This window comes from Danio aesculapii, chromosome 21 (genome assembly GCF_903798145.1).
Source record: "Danio aesculapii chromosome 21, fDanAes4.1, whole genome shotgun sequence".
In the NCBI taxonomy this organism is placed as follows: Eukaryota; Metazoa; Chordata; class Actinopteri; order Cypriniformes; family Danionidae; genus Danio; species Danio aesculapii.
In genome coordinates, this window is record NC_079455.1 from 20,787,127 (window position 1) to 20,802,126 (window position 15,000).

The 15,000-nt window shown below is 35.0% G+C and overlaps 1 protein-coding gene across 1 annotated transcript in view; it reads right to left on the bottom strand.

Annotated features, from left to right (window-relative positions):
- The window catches only part of jam3b (junctional adhesion molecule 3b), a 63,296-nt gene that overhangs the window by 11,214 nt on the left and 37,082 nt on the right, over nucleotides 1–15,000 (bottom strand). The window lies entirely within an intron of this gene.

Genomic DNA, 15,000 nt, shown 5'->3' on the forward strand with positions numbered 1-15,000 from the left:
ACTCAATTAACAGTCGAGCCCAGCGTCCAACGCCTCCACCCTGACGGCACACATTCCTTGCATCTCTGTGAGCTGTGAACAGATATGTTACCAGCCATTTTTAGTTTCACTCTCACAACAGACATCACTGATGTAAAAGCGTCCCACCACAGATAATTGTGCAGACTGACAAGCAGCCTCCGTTCTGTATCACGAATAACAGCTGACTGCATTAAACTGAAGGCCAAAGGGGCTCGCTAAGTTCACATAGTCGCTAATAAACATGCTAAATCATAAAAGGTCAGCTTTAAAGTTCATATTATTTTTAGACGTTTGTGTCTCATCGTTTTTGGTCTCGCATCAAGAAAATGTTTAAAGGAATCTAGTTTAGAAACACTTGCTCTATTTGACCTACACCTTAAAGTTTACCGTTTTACTCTCTATGAAATGCTGGTTGGCTAGCAGCATGGAAAAGCAATTGAAAGCATCTAATTTAAGCGTGTAAGGTCATTTTGTCATAATCTTCTGTACAAATATCAAAAGCTTTTTTTTTCATTTTCTGAAAGAGCATATATTGAGGGCACTGAAATTTTAATGGCCATCTGATTGCGAGGGATAATTTTTATAAATCTTTGATGATTGTATTTTGGGCCAAGGCTCTTGAGAATAACCATCTCACACAGAACAAGGCTGGTAATACAACAGACTTGACTGTATATCTGACAGAAGTCAAAGAAAGAGTTTTGTGATAGCAAAAGAAAGTATGTTTTATTCCTGAAACCATTAATATATGCAAAACAGTTTATTATTTTGTTGTTTTGCATTTAAAATTGTGTTGCCTTAAGCATTTCTAGAAAGTACATAGAAGGATCACTGACATGCAAGGACATACAACAATCAAGTTCAGTCCATTAAGCCACAAAGTATTGAATAATATATGTCATAGAAGCCTATATATATATATATATATATATATATATATATATATATATATATATATATATATATATATATATATATATATATATATATATATATATATATATATATATATATATATATATATATATATATATATCTTTTTTGTATTTAGCTGTTATTATTTACCTTTTTGGCCATGAACAAACAAACTAAGAAAATAAAGACACCATAAGTTGCCTCCTTCCCATCAGACACAGGATGTCAACATGACATCAAATTGACGTTGTAGCCCAATGTCATGGGAGCGTTGCATTTGGGGTGAAAATGAAAATCAATTTGATGTCAGAACCCAACGTCACACTGACATCATTGTCCAACGTCGCACAGACACTTTCCAACACAACCAAAAACAATCCAATATCAACGTCTATTGATGTTACAGCTTGACGTTGTGTGGACATTACCACTATGACATCTATAAAACGTTGAATAAATGTCAGTATTTGATGTCAATATGACGTTGGTTTAAGACGTTGACTCAGAGTTGGATTTTGGTCACTTTCCAACACAACATTGAATTTTAGTCACCCGACGTCTAAATTTAACATAATATTAAAGTTTTTTGACGTTGTTTGCCTGTTGGGTTGTGTAACTCATGATCATGTGCTTTCTTTTATTATTAGGTGTGTTTGACTTGAACGACGGCAATCAACAAAGTTAACAGAGCGCAGTCCAGGATGGAGTTGAAAAGCTTTTAAGGAAGACAGTTTGGGGCTCTCGATGTTTGTCACAGTCAGATCACACGGTGTGCTCAATGATCACTGATGACCAAATTAAATTAAAAGTCTGTAATATTGATGTTTGAGTTATTCGATTAACAATGAGTACGTTTACACGGACACCAATAATCTGATTTTAATAAGATTAAGGCAATGCTCTGATTAGGAGTCTACCATGTAAACAGTGATTTTTGATGACCTTAATCTAACTAAAGTCATAATTGAACTAAACAGAAATCAAGATTAAGACATGCGGAGTATGCCGATTTTAATCGCATTATTGAAGAGCAGTACAGACATGCAAATATTGCACTCAAAATATTAGCTTTGCGTAGATTTTTTGTCACATTTTGCGAAAGGATAGTCTATTCACACACTGCTGTTTGACACTATTGAATTAGTGAAAGACCACAGACAACAGCATCGTGAAATGCGGAGGTTTTTCCCATACGACGTGTGGTATCAAATTCCATTTAAAACAACACTCTTCTAGCAGTTCAAACTTATATTCAATATCTTGTTTGTCATGGGGGCATTCATGAAATGTTCCTGAATGAAAGTGAAAGTGCCAAACTGCAGTTAAAGTCGACAAATTAAAAATAAAACACCCAAAATTACATGAAACTCCAGAGGAAGTGGTGACGCAATGACGTTAATCGAATTATGTGCTATAACATAACGACATCATGAAAGGAACATTCAAAAAGCAACTCATATAAACACCTTAATCATATTAGTGTCTTATTCAGATTAAGACAAATAATTTGATTACTGATGTCCATGTAAACGCAGCCAATGACAATTAATTATACAATTGAAAAAATAATTGGTCTTTGTGAATGTAGTAAAGACTATTTATGAAATTGAACCCCCAAATATACCAATGCACACAATCTAGCGTAATTAAAAAAAAAGCTGACATCAGTAAAATATTTGAAATCTCTTAATAAACATGATTTACAAAATGAAGCTGGCATAAAGTTGAATAATAAAAGTTGTCCAATAATAAACCACAAACAAATTACTTGTAAGGTGTCCTCATCAAAGCTCCTGCAGACATACAGTGACACGGCATTGGCACCATTTCATGTTGGACAAAATTTCTATCCGTCATGTACTGCTACAAGTCAGATTTCAATTGGTCTGCGCAGAGCCGCATTAAGTCAAATGCACCTAATGAGTTTTGTTTAATTACTTCCCTGACTCACCAGGTGTCTCATATTATCCTGTCATCCCATTACTGTATTTAAGCCCCAATGTTTTCCATGTTTGTGGGTCAGCTGATAAGTGTTAACGTGGACATGCTCTTGCTAAAGTAGTATACATTCAGTTTCACAGCCCCACTTTAGATGCATATCCCACATCACAGCAACATTTCTTCAACAGCTTCTTATCTAATGTTTACCTTTCATTTCAGTATTGTCGGAATTATTTCAATATTTAAAATTAATGGAATAATTCCCCCATAAAGAGTGAAGTAAGGATCCATTTGTCATCATTTACTTAACTTCAACTTGTTCTAGACATGTCTGAGTTTCTTTTTATCTGTTGTTCAGAATATAAATGATTTTAAAGAATGTTGGAAACGGGTAGCGACTGACTTCTATTGACATTTATACTTAGACTATATATTTTATCTACTATAAATTAGTTTCCAACAATCCTCAAAATATCAAATAAACTCCTAAAGGCTTGGAAGTGCTTGAGGGTGAATAAATGGTGAGTAAATGTAAATTTTTGTGGGAATCATCCCTTTAACAATATAAACTTTAAAAGTCATAAAGGATGCAGGATATCCTAATAAAACACACAAGCAAACACATCCTCTTTTCAGAGGCAGGAGACAATAGCTTCACTCTAACTGGATGTCCAGGAAACATCCTGTCCTCTAAAGCAGGAGGCTGGAGCTCAACCCTAGCGAAACGGCAGCTCGCGTCAGTAACGCTCAGCTCTGTCCTGCCGGATGAAGGCTCTGTTTTCTGATGCCATTGAGGGATAATTGAGCCCTCAAACAAGGCAGGTGCTCTATGACCTACATATCCTGACCTCTCTCTTGCTGTTAGGAAAGCACAGCTGGATGAGATGTGACAATCCTGGCCCAGCTTTAATCTTCTGCTTCTTCCTTTAGAGGCCTGTCTGTTGGTTTCTCTTCAGTAATCTTAGTGTAATGCCCGGGTAAAATCCTGGGCATTACAGAACTGTATAATATAATTGAGAGAGAAAGAGAGATTTCCTTACTTATCTACATAATACATTTGTGTGTTGTTGATAGCGTTTGTGGCATAATGTTAATTATCATAGAATTATTAAATAGGGTTGTTTATTTGTAAGTTTATAAATATTATTATAATGCAAAATGAAACTGTTTTGTATTTTAAAATGTAATTTATTCCTGTGCAGCAAGGCTGAGTCATTAGCATAATTAATCTGATCTGTGTCACATGATCCCTCAGAAATAATTCCAGTTAGCTGATCTGATGCTCAAGGAATATATATTTTACATTTTTATTAATGTTGAAGTATATAAAGATTTTGATATAAAAATTTTAATTCATATCAAACGTAAATGTTTATTCGTTTTTAAATAAAAGCATTAGTGTATTTCAGTGAATGAAAAATGCTGAATTCCAAAACAGGCTCAAACAAAATATAAGTAATCTCTAAGAAAACCTGTACATTTTAGCTATAATTGCAATCATATTTTGCACTCTATCTGTTACAGTCACCAAGTTGAGCGCTCTACACATCACATCTGCCACTAAACCGGACTACATATTCCATCATGCACTTCAAACACACCAGTTCCAGTTCACCGGTGATTACAATCACACAGCTGAATCACATGAGGACTGATTACCAGGACTATATATACACACCTCACCTTCAACATCTTTGCTCGGTCTAGTATCACTGTTATCATGCATCGTCCAGTGGTTTCCTGAAACTTGTTTTTAATGTTTATCCATACCTGTCAACATTGGGATGTGAAAATGAGGGATATGCACCCCCCCCTAAACTATCCCCAAATAACCAAATTAATATTATATTAAATATTATATTAAAATAACTTTAAATAATATGTTCATCTTGAGCTGTTTCGTTGTAAATAATCAGTTAAATGGTCAGTAATATGTTTTATTATTATTACTATTATTATTATTTACAAATGATAGAATAAATCGTATAAATTAGAAAAAGCTGCAAATACATTAAAACAGTTTTAACAATTAAAACTAATAGCTATTATAAAGAATCAAGGTATCAAATCTCATTAATCTTTCCTTCACTGTATAACTTGAACATTCTGGGTAAAGCGCAACAATTTTGTCTCTCATTTAGATTTTTAGTTTGATTACATTAAATAACAGAGGTGTCACTTTAAAAATGCACACATCTAACATTATAATGAAAGCATTCGATTGCTTTCCAAACTTGTTATGCTCATTTAAGACAAAATTAGTTGTGTTTGAAAGAAAACCCACCAAAATCGACATCCTTAGATATTATTATTATTAATTATGTGTATATGTCCAGACTTTCGCTCCGCTTCAAAATCGCGTGTAGAATCCATTTGGGAAACAGCGTTTATTTATCACTATATGCAGCACGTCTGACAGTCACGCACCACTATGAACTGACTGTTTTGAGAATTGCATAGGAGGGGCAACGGGGCCAGTAATGGAAAGGAAGGGAATCCCTCTGTTTTTATATTTATTAAGTGTTTTTATACCATACCTAAATAAAACGAAAGCACAGAACAAATTCACATTTAAGAGCAAGGGGCATCCCCTGGTGGTTTGGCGGTATGGGTATGGCTTTTTATTGCCACCCTTCATAGAAAGATTGAAAATACGGGAGAAAAACAGGAAAATACCTTTACGGGATGATAGCAGGATAGAACTGTAAAATAAATGAGAATCCTGGGAAAAACGGGAGGGTTGACAGGTATGTATTTACCTGTGTTTTGATTTGGATTGTTTTGGGATTTTTTAAGTGTTTTCTGCCGGCCTTGACCATTGCCTGTCTTTATGGATTTCTCTACTGCATTACCCATGTTGTACTGTTTGCTCCTGTTGCCCCTGCCTGTCTGACCACCTCTTTGCTTCAATAAAAGCTGCATTTGGAACTTTACCTTCGTGTACGCTCTCGAAGTACGCAACTAACTAACTAACTAACTTACCAACCAACCAACCAACCAACCAACCAACCAACCAACCAACTAACTAACTAACTTCACCTTCAAACCAACAATACAATTTTAGAGGGCAAAATATAATTCCCAAAGAATAGGTAGTCTTACTTGAATCAAACTAGCATCTACACTACAAAAGCAATTAGATCAAATGCACGATCAAAATATTTAAGTGTAGCGTTAAGCGTGAAGTGTATAGTCAACTTGTAATTAGGCCTGTCACGATATCCATTTTTCTGTGGTACAATATATAGCAACATAATTTAAATATGTTTGTCATTTCAAGACTATTTTAACCCTATAATAGCATCAAAATGCAAGTATACTCTTCCAAAGAACACATAATATTTTATTCTTAAGAATATTTCATTTAATTATAGACATTTTAACAATTTAATAATTAGGCATTGAAATCAGAATGTGAAAATGGATATATCCGAAACAAAAACAAAAATGTCCAAGGTAAAAAGAACTAGAAAAAAGTAACAGATCTATTTTCAATCATCAGGCACCCACATGAAAATATACTATAGTAACTTATATCAAATATTATAGTGTTTTTTAACCATATTGACACTAAAACCTCCAATAGAGATAAAAAGGCTGTGCAATCAACTAACATGTGGTTAGAATTTTTTTTATGCATGGGCGATTTATATTGCATTTCCAAATATTCTTGAAGACATGTACAAGTGCGATAAGTCAATGTACTGATTATTGTGACAGGCCTACTTGTAATTTAATTAATTGCAGCCTTTTTCTGCCTTTTTCATATTATTAATGATTGAAAGAGTCCAAATTATTAGTGTAATTAACATTACACCCCCAATTCCTCTTATTTTGCTTTACCCTTTGTTTATCCTTCATTAAAGCAGCACAAATAGACCACCCAGGGCAAACTCAGAACGGTGAGGTTGCCTTTATTCGAGGAGGCCATTTTCTAATCCTGGCATCAACACCTAACACAGCATGAGGGTCTATGGAGAAACATTACACCACAGAGAAATGAGTTATCCAGCCAGAATCATGGGGCTGTTTGGACAGCATCCACAGCGCAGCACAGTTTCAATCTACACCACACCCTACATACTGAACAGCCTAAAAACATTCTTCCCCAACGCAGCCATTCAACACACACATATATGAACTGGATAATATTCCTTGTTATTTTTAAACTACAGTATTGATTTATTTTGCTGGGAGGAAGAGGAGGAGACGGGCAAGTTATATTCACTGGTGGAGAAAAAGATTCTTCAACTGCCATTCCATACACATCCTGGATCATTTCATTGAATGTCTATCGCTCTGTTTAGACCTCATGTAAAGTGGCATTTTGGTTGTTAGGGTCACAAGTAGACAATGGGTTGGTGAATTATGTTTTTTTCTGAAATTTCAGTCTAATATTGCAAAATAAGCATGCAAAAAGACTGATCATCAGTGCTGTAAACTAACAAATTACAAATACTTAATGTAATTGAGTAGTTTTTCTCAGGAATTGTAATTTTCTAAGTCATTTATAAATGTACTTTTACTTTCCCTTGAGTACATTTTTATTGCTGTATTGGTACTTTTACTCCACTACTTTCCTTCAAACTGCAGTCGCTGCTTTTATTATTTCCTGTCTATGGGGATTAGAAAAATCACTCCTGCGAGTCCAATCAAATCGCACATAGAAAGTAAATTGCATCATACTGAACTACCTTAAGACATGCAGCAAACTGTTTGGAAGCATTTAACGTTTCCAAGAAGATACTTTACACCAGGGGTGCCCAAAGGGGTGCCAATGTCCTGCAGAGTTTAGCTCCAACTTGCTTCAATACACTTGCCAGAAGCTTTGTAGAATACCTGGTAAAAGCTTGATTAGTTGGTTTCGGTTTGTCTAATTGTGGATGGAGCTAAAATCTGCAGGACAGCAGTCCTCCAGGATCAAGTTTGGGCATCCCTGCTTTACATGCAATGACCCAGAGACTGTTTAGATTGCGTGTCACTGATAAGAAGATGGCAGATGTTGACTGTATAATGACTGAAATGGGTTTAGACTATAACTAAATGCACTACAGAATGTTGGTAATACACACACACACACAAATTACATGTAAACGCATCAACCTTTCCCAACGTAATACCCACTACTTGAGTACTTTTAAAAGGGCTACTTTTTACCAATACTTTGAGTAATATTCACAACAGATACTTTAACTGTATTTGCACTACATTTTTGGGCAAGTAATGGTACTTTTACTTTTTCAGTACTCTTTCTGCCACTGCTGATCATGCTATGCCGTCTATATATCTAGTTTTGATGATGCTATACACAAAATAAAACATTCACAAATCAGTATTTCACCATATAAGTTGCTGAAAGCTGTATTGACCTGCAGCTTTCATTTCTAAACTCACAGATATGTGAAAGAACAAAGTCCCTTTCAAGGAAAGTGTGTAAGAATGCGAGAAGTGTCAGGCTATAAAGATTTACTTGATTACGATTAATGAACGATTCTTTTCTTTTCTTTATTTATTTGCCTTCATAGTTCACGAACAAGTTTTGTACAGTAAATATGCTCACATATTACAAGAGAGATTTTTAAATAAAAGGTGCATTACCTGATTTTAAAATAGTTTAGAAACACACACTATCTACTACACTGAAAAAAATATTCAAAGATGATTCTTTGAATTTACTTAATTTTTTTAAGTTAAGTGGTAGTTTACATTTAAAGTTGTAAACAATTTATTTGGGCTGAATTCAAACAAACAAATTAATTTGAATAAATTGAACTTGAATAAATTGAACAGAAGTATAAACAGAACAGGGTCACGTGACTCCAAATGCAGTATGGAAAGTAATTGGAAAAAAAACAATCTGGAAAAATTAGATGGATTATATTCAGAATGTCTATTTCGAAATTTACTTAGATTAATCGCCCAGCCCTAGATTGACGATTGGCTATTTCGTCCGGAATGCGGGATTTCCTTCACTGTGGCGATCATTCATAAAGTTTCACTTTTCCTCATTCATAGTAATGCTAGTTAGCAGACTTTATATATCTATAGTCTTTGGTTAGAATCAGGATGCAAAAAATAGAACTATGAAAAGAAGTTGGCTCGGTTGGGTTTAGGTCAGTGGTTTGTTGGTCTAGCACAGGGGAGTCAAACTCAATTCCTGGAGTTTAGTTCCAACCCTGCTTCAACATACTTACCTGTAGGTTTCATACAAAACTGAAGGACTCAATATGAAAATGAATTCCGCTTTTAAATAATAGGTCACCTACAGCTTTCGTAATGAGGCTGTGTTCAAAATGACATCGTTTTCAAAGTGCACTGCGAAGGGAGCGCAATTGTAAACATGAAGATCGCTAAAACTGAACTGTAAAAATACTTTGACAGCAAATTACACCTAAGAGTGATGACTGTAATGCTTTTTTATTTTTAATCATTCCAAGTTTAAATGTTAGAATGTTCTAAATAAATAGGGCATAGGGGGATAAGTGGGAATAGAACACAGCCAGGAACTATGTTTCTAGCTACAGCTCCAGAGGTGTAGTTGCAAGTGCACAAGTTTGCGATGCAGTTTGCAAATGTTCGTTGGAATGATAGATTTGGGAAACGCCAAATCAACAAACTATGTTTGTAACGATGCAGCTTGCGACCTTAGTTGGCTAACGATGGTTTTGGGAAACGCACCCCTGTACGACAAACCCTGGCTTCTCATGGACTTGTATAGGAAGGATGTGTACCTGAAACGTATATAACAAAAAGTACCTTAGATAATGTATTTAAAATTCACAAAAATTTTGACAGCACCCTGTAGTTTGTCATCATAAAAGTGCAAACGAAACATACCTTGAGAAATGCATTTCAGGCTGAGACACATATTTTCAATGAGTCTATTTAAATCCAATCTAGCTAGAAAGATCAACAGTAAAGACGTCAGTTACTGCAAAGTAGACACCCTTTACACAAGAGCATATATACTGATTATACTGATACAGCAATCCAATCACATGTGTTTTTTTAACCCTCTGGAAGTTCTCGAATGTGGAAAAGCTCAAAATATTTTGGAGCACATTTACACCTGTAAACTGGGCCTATAAGTTGACCATATGCCTGCAGACTCAGACTGAGCAGTTCTGGGCGTCACAAACGATCTGCATGTTTGTAGCCCTGAACAATTCATGATGTGCAAGAGGTCACAAATCCTCCTCCACTAACACATGAATGACTGTAGAGCAATATTCCCCGAGTGACTTTACTGAGGAGTGTGTTGCTTACAGCCTGTAGCAGCACTTGTGTAGAGGCGTGAGGGCCAGTGTTTTCTTGCTATAAACTCCAGGGTTGAATTTCTTCACCATTGAAAAATAACAAAGAGAGCACGTGTTTTAAATTCATAGTTTGTCTCTTGGGCATTTTGGCATCTGTTTTGGTTTGACGCCGATGGGAGGAATTTCAGGCTCTGGTCTGATATCTAGAACAGCCTACATGTACATAGGCAGCTGCCTTTTGAGGGAGCATCATAAAGGGATAGTTCAGGCCAAACAAGTTTTTTCTGCTGTTAAGCACACACACAGAAAACTTTTGAAGAAAGCTTATAACCAAACTGTTGATTGTCCCTACTGACTTCAATGGGGTATATGCAGAAGGACTTTTTCTGTTACCTCGGTCAAACGCTTACGGTGAACTGTATGCCATTACAAAATTGGTGCGTTTAAGTTCTGTTTTCTTTAAAATCAACTATCTTCCTTGCCTGATTAATATACAATATAAAATGGGTCTCAGAATGTACAAGAAACACTGCATAAATTACATTTTTCCACGCCATGCCTTTAAAATAAGAACATTTATTTTACCCCAGTATTGTCAATGGAGTTTCTGCGCTACCCTGCTAATCCTGATGGGCGTGTGAGTGTAAACGGATTTTCATCTCGTTTTACGCTTGAACAACTAAATGAACGCTGAAGTCTATTTAACTGATTGTATTTTATATATATATATATATATATATATATATATATATATATATATATATATATATATATATATATATATATATATATATATATATATATATATATATAAAGATTTTGTTCTGTTTTCAGTTTACAATATTTGTTTATACAATTAACTAATTCGTATTTCATTTAAAACTAAAAGAAAATTACAAATATTTATGAATATTTATATGCTTTGGACAAAAGCGTCTACCAAATGACTAAATGAATAAATTATTTTCCACTTTTTTTGTTAACTGTTTATTTAAAGTAACAAAATGTAAATTACTTTCATGGTTGTACTTTTGGTTAACTAATAACACAAACACAAAAAAAGATTCATCTTAATTGCTGTCATCCAGAATATGCAAAATTCCATAAATGCTTTAGAGATTAATTCTACTTTTCACCTTAATGTACTTATACTTTTGTCATTAATATCATAATATCAATATTATTAATCTGAAATACCTTATCTCAAATAAATCAAATTATTTATCACCAGTCACTTCATTCCAAGGAAAATACCAATACCTGTATTCCACTCTAATGGAAAATATGCAAGGCAAGTGTTTTCAGCGACCAATAAACTTCCGTTGAAAGGTTGATGCAAAAACTCTTTTTGATTTCAGAAGGTTTCTTTTAAAGCACTGATACTATAACGGAATTAAAATGTAGTCCGTTAAATAGACTTAAGCATTCATTTAGTTGTTCAACCATGGGCCTGTCAAAAATCCATATATTGACTTATTGTGCATTACTTACAGACGACTTCAATAATTTTTGTTGTTGTAATATATAATTACATATTCACAAATAACGTCAAAGCCATTTTACAATGACATTTATGTTCTACCTCACCAGTGTCATAGTTTATAACTGGACATTTACCTAATAGGACATTTAATAAGAGTATATATAATAGGACATTTATAACATTATATAATAGGACATTTATAACCTTTTTAACATCAAATTATAGAATTTAAATAACCTTAAGAATGCTAAGTATTTGAAAAGGTTTATGGTATTTGCATTATTGTACTGTTATATAATTATCGTATAATCAGTGGCATAAAATAATCTAAAAATGAAAATATTGTCGCTAATCAAAACAATTTCTGTGACAATAAATCGCACAACAAAAATTCCTTATCATGACAGTCCTGTTCAACCGTAAAAGATATAATTCAATTTAAATGCAAGAGCCATCAGGAACAGCAGTTGAGCACAGAAAATTCATCAAATGTAATTATTTTTATCATCTTTTAAGGACAAGACGAACAATGAAATTAAATAAAGGGCTTCTTGTCTGGTATGAGATCTACTTTATAATACATCTCAATTAGGCAGTGAAGATGCCTGATTTTAAACAAACCAAATCTTAATTTTGGTGAGTTTATAATGGCATTCACCAGTTCACCAGAAGCTGGCTTATTCAAAATTAAAAGTCCCCATGCATATACTCCATTGAGCATAAATTCACAAGAGGAAAATCCCATATAAGACGCATTTGTGTTGAGATAAGGCTTCTTGTCTCACCTCAGTCCTTGACACGGCTGTGTTAAACCCCCTTTACAAATAATCTGAGTGCAGGACATCCCCACCTGCTTCAGGGAAAGTAGCTTAGCTGACCTCTCCAAACTCACGACAACAACGGCATCAGCGCAAGACTAGAGCTTTAAGCTTTGACTCAGTAACTGTGGTGTTTTTACAGCTGCACTTGATTCTCCTGACGCTGTCTGAACAGATGACCTCAACTCTCGCCATTTTTATCTCCTTTAAGGCGAGACACTGCAGGCAAAAATACAGTTTTTTATGCACCTGTCAATTTTAAGATTTTGAGGGGATTTCAAAAAGTGTGCACAAAGTATCTGTTTCTATTGCTGTACAGATCAGTGTTTCCCCTAGGTTTGCAGGGATGGGGGCATGGCTGTTCAGACTCGCACTGATACAAGGAGTCATGGTATTTTAATGACAGCAACTGTTTGAACTGTACAACTGTTTGTAACTGATAAATAACATTTATTCTATTAAATTAACATTTAAATCTGTAATTAACATTTATTATTAACATTTAACATCTTTTTTTTCACAAACTGTGAAAAAAAGCTTTTGTCACTGCAATGCATCTTTATGGGCTTTTGGAAGAACATTTCCTGAGCCTCTTGTATGGAAAGTCACAAATGTCTAGCCCATTTATTGAGACATTTATTAAACATGTCTCTTATAAAAATTTAGATGTGAACATGTCATGACCAGAAGCAGCTTTACAGAAAATAATTCATGCATTCATTTTACTTTAGCTTAGTGCCCTATTTATCAGGGGTCACCAAAGCAGAATGAACCATCACAGAAAAATGACAAACAATGCAATTTGGAAACATTGCAAATGATGAAAGATGAAAATGAGTTAAAATGCACATCTATAAATCTAATACTAGTTTACTAAAAGGAAATAGGCCTATAAACTACTTATAGCAATCAGTGTACTACAAGAATTTGTAATATTGTCAAAAACACAGAACTTTCAGTTGTTATATGTAAAAATGGCCTAAATACATGCAGAACCGTTCAAATATTTTGCTCGTCTCCAACTATTGACAGCAGATCTCTCAATGAGAGAGAGAGAGGGGGATTTGCACTCGCGATATCTTTACCACTCTATTCATTTAACCTTACAAATGTAATGTTAAGACCATCACTGTGCCTCTCGCAATCTGTTCACTTGCTCATTCACTCTCGTCGCCATGATTTCTGGGAATTTTAATTCATTTTAGGGGATCGCGGAGCTGGTATGAATTTGTGGAAGACACGCAGAGCTTCCGGGAGAGGTCATAACTAGACACTAGATAGAGGAGATAGCTCCGCTCGCATCACAGCATGGGATCTGCGCGATGTATCGAAGAGCGGGAAGGGATGCGGGACGTATTTGAGGGACCGGGCAGGTGACACATGATTTTCCGGGAGATCATCATCATTTATCATTTGTTTATCATTGTTGTGGGCATCCAGGAGTCTCTATGCGTTTGCGGGAGACTGGCGGAACTTTCGAGAGACTTGGGATGTCTGCATCTGTATATATTTTAGCTGCAGTGACGCGAGCGCAGAACAGAAATGACATGCTGTTGTGTAAATAAGATTTTCCATATGGCTATTAGCTTGTTTATTAAAGTTGTGATCTGGCACTACATAGATAATACAATTAATGTAACTTCAAGGGGGCGGGTACAGCTGCTGGGAGGGCGGGGTGCCCCCCTGATATAATGGTAGGGGAAACACTGCAGATTTATTGCAGTACAGATTTCTATTGCAGTCCATATTTTCTTTTCTGTGGGTTTTTACAGCAGGATATATTCATACATAATTTACTTGCTAACATGCAACATTTTAATCAACAAAAACATGAAAAGGTATTTATTTTTTTGCTATTCACAGTTTCAAAAGTATCGACTTTGGTACCAGTCGGTAGTGAGATTTTAAAAACGTTAATTTCCCGCTAACATTTGAGCTCTGTTGAGCATGTTTTAAAAAAACTTCTGATTGGCCATTATGGTCACATGCTCAACAGAAATGACTGTGATTGGCCCGTAAAGGTCCTCAGTTCAAAGCTCTTCACGCTGTTCAACAAGTGCAAACACAGATACAGAGACACTGGAGTGTTTCAAAGCCGCGTATATCAGTTGATCCATCAGCAGATCACTCATATGTCAGCTCATAGTCAGACCAGTTGATGTGACTTTGAAACGCTCCAGTGTCTGTATATCTGTGTTTGCACTCGGTGAACAGGGATGAAAAATGTAGAAGCGATAACCTTCATGGCCAATCGCAGTCATTTCTGTCGAGCGTGTGAACACAATGGCTAATCAGCAGCGTTTAAGAACATGCTCAACATTGCTCAAATGTTTGCGGGAAATTTTATGGGACGTTTTTAAAATTACATACTTTTTTGCTAGAAATGTATGCAAATTTGTCTCATTTGCATATTTACACAACATTTTTTTAAATCTTACAAAAAAAAAAAAAATGTTTGCAAGTCTTAATGTAATCAATCTACTTTAAAGTAGGTGATGGCTATTCACTATATGTGTAATGATACACTCATGATTCAAGTCACGATTCAATATGTGTCTTGTTGATT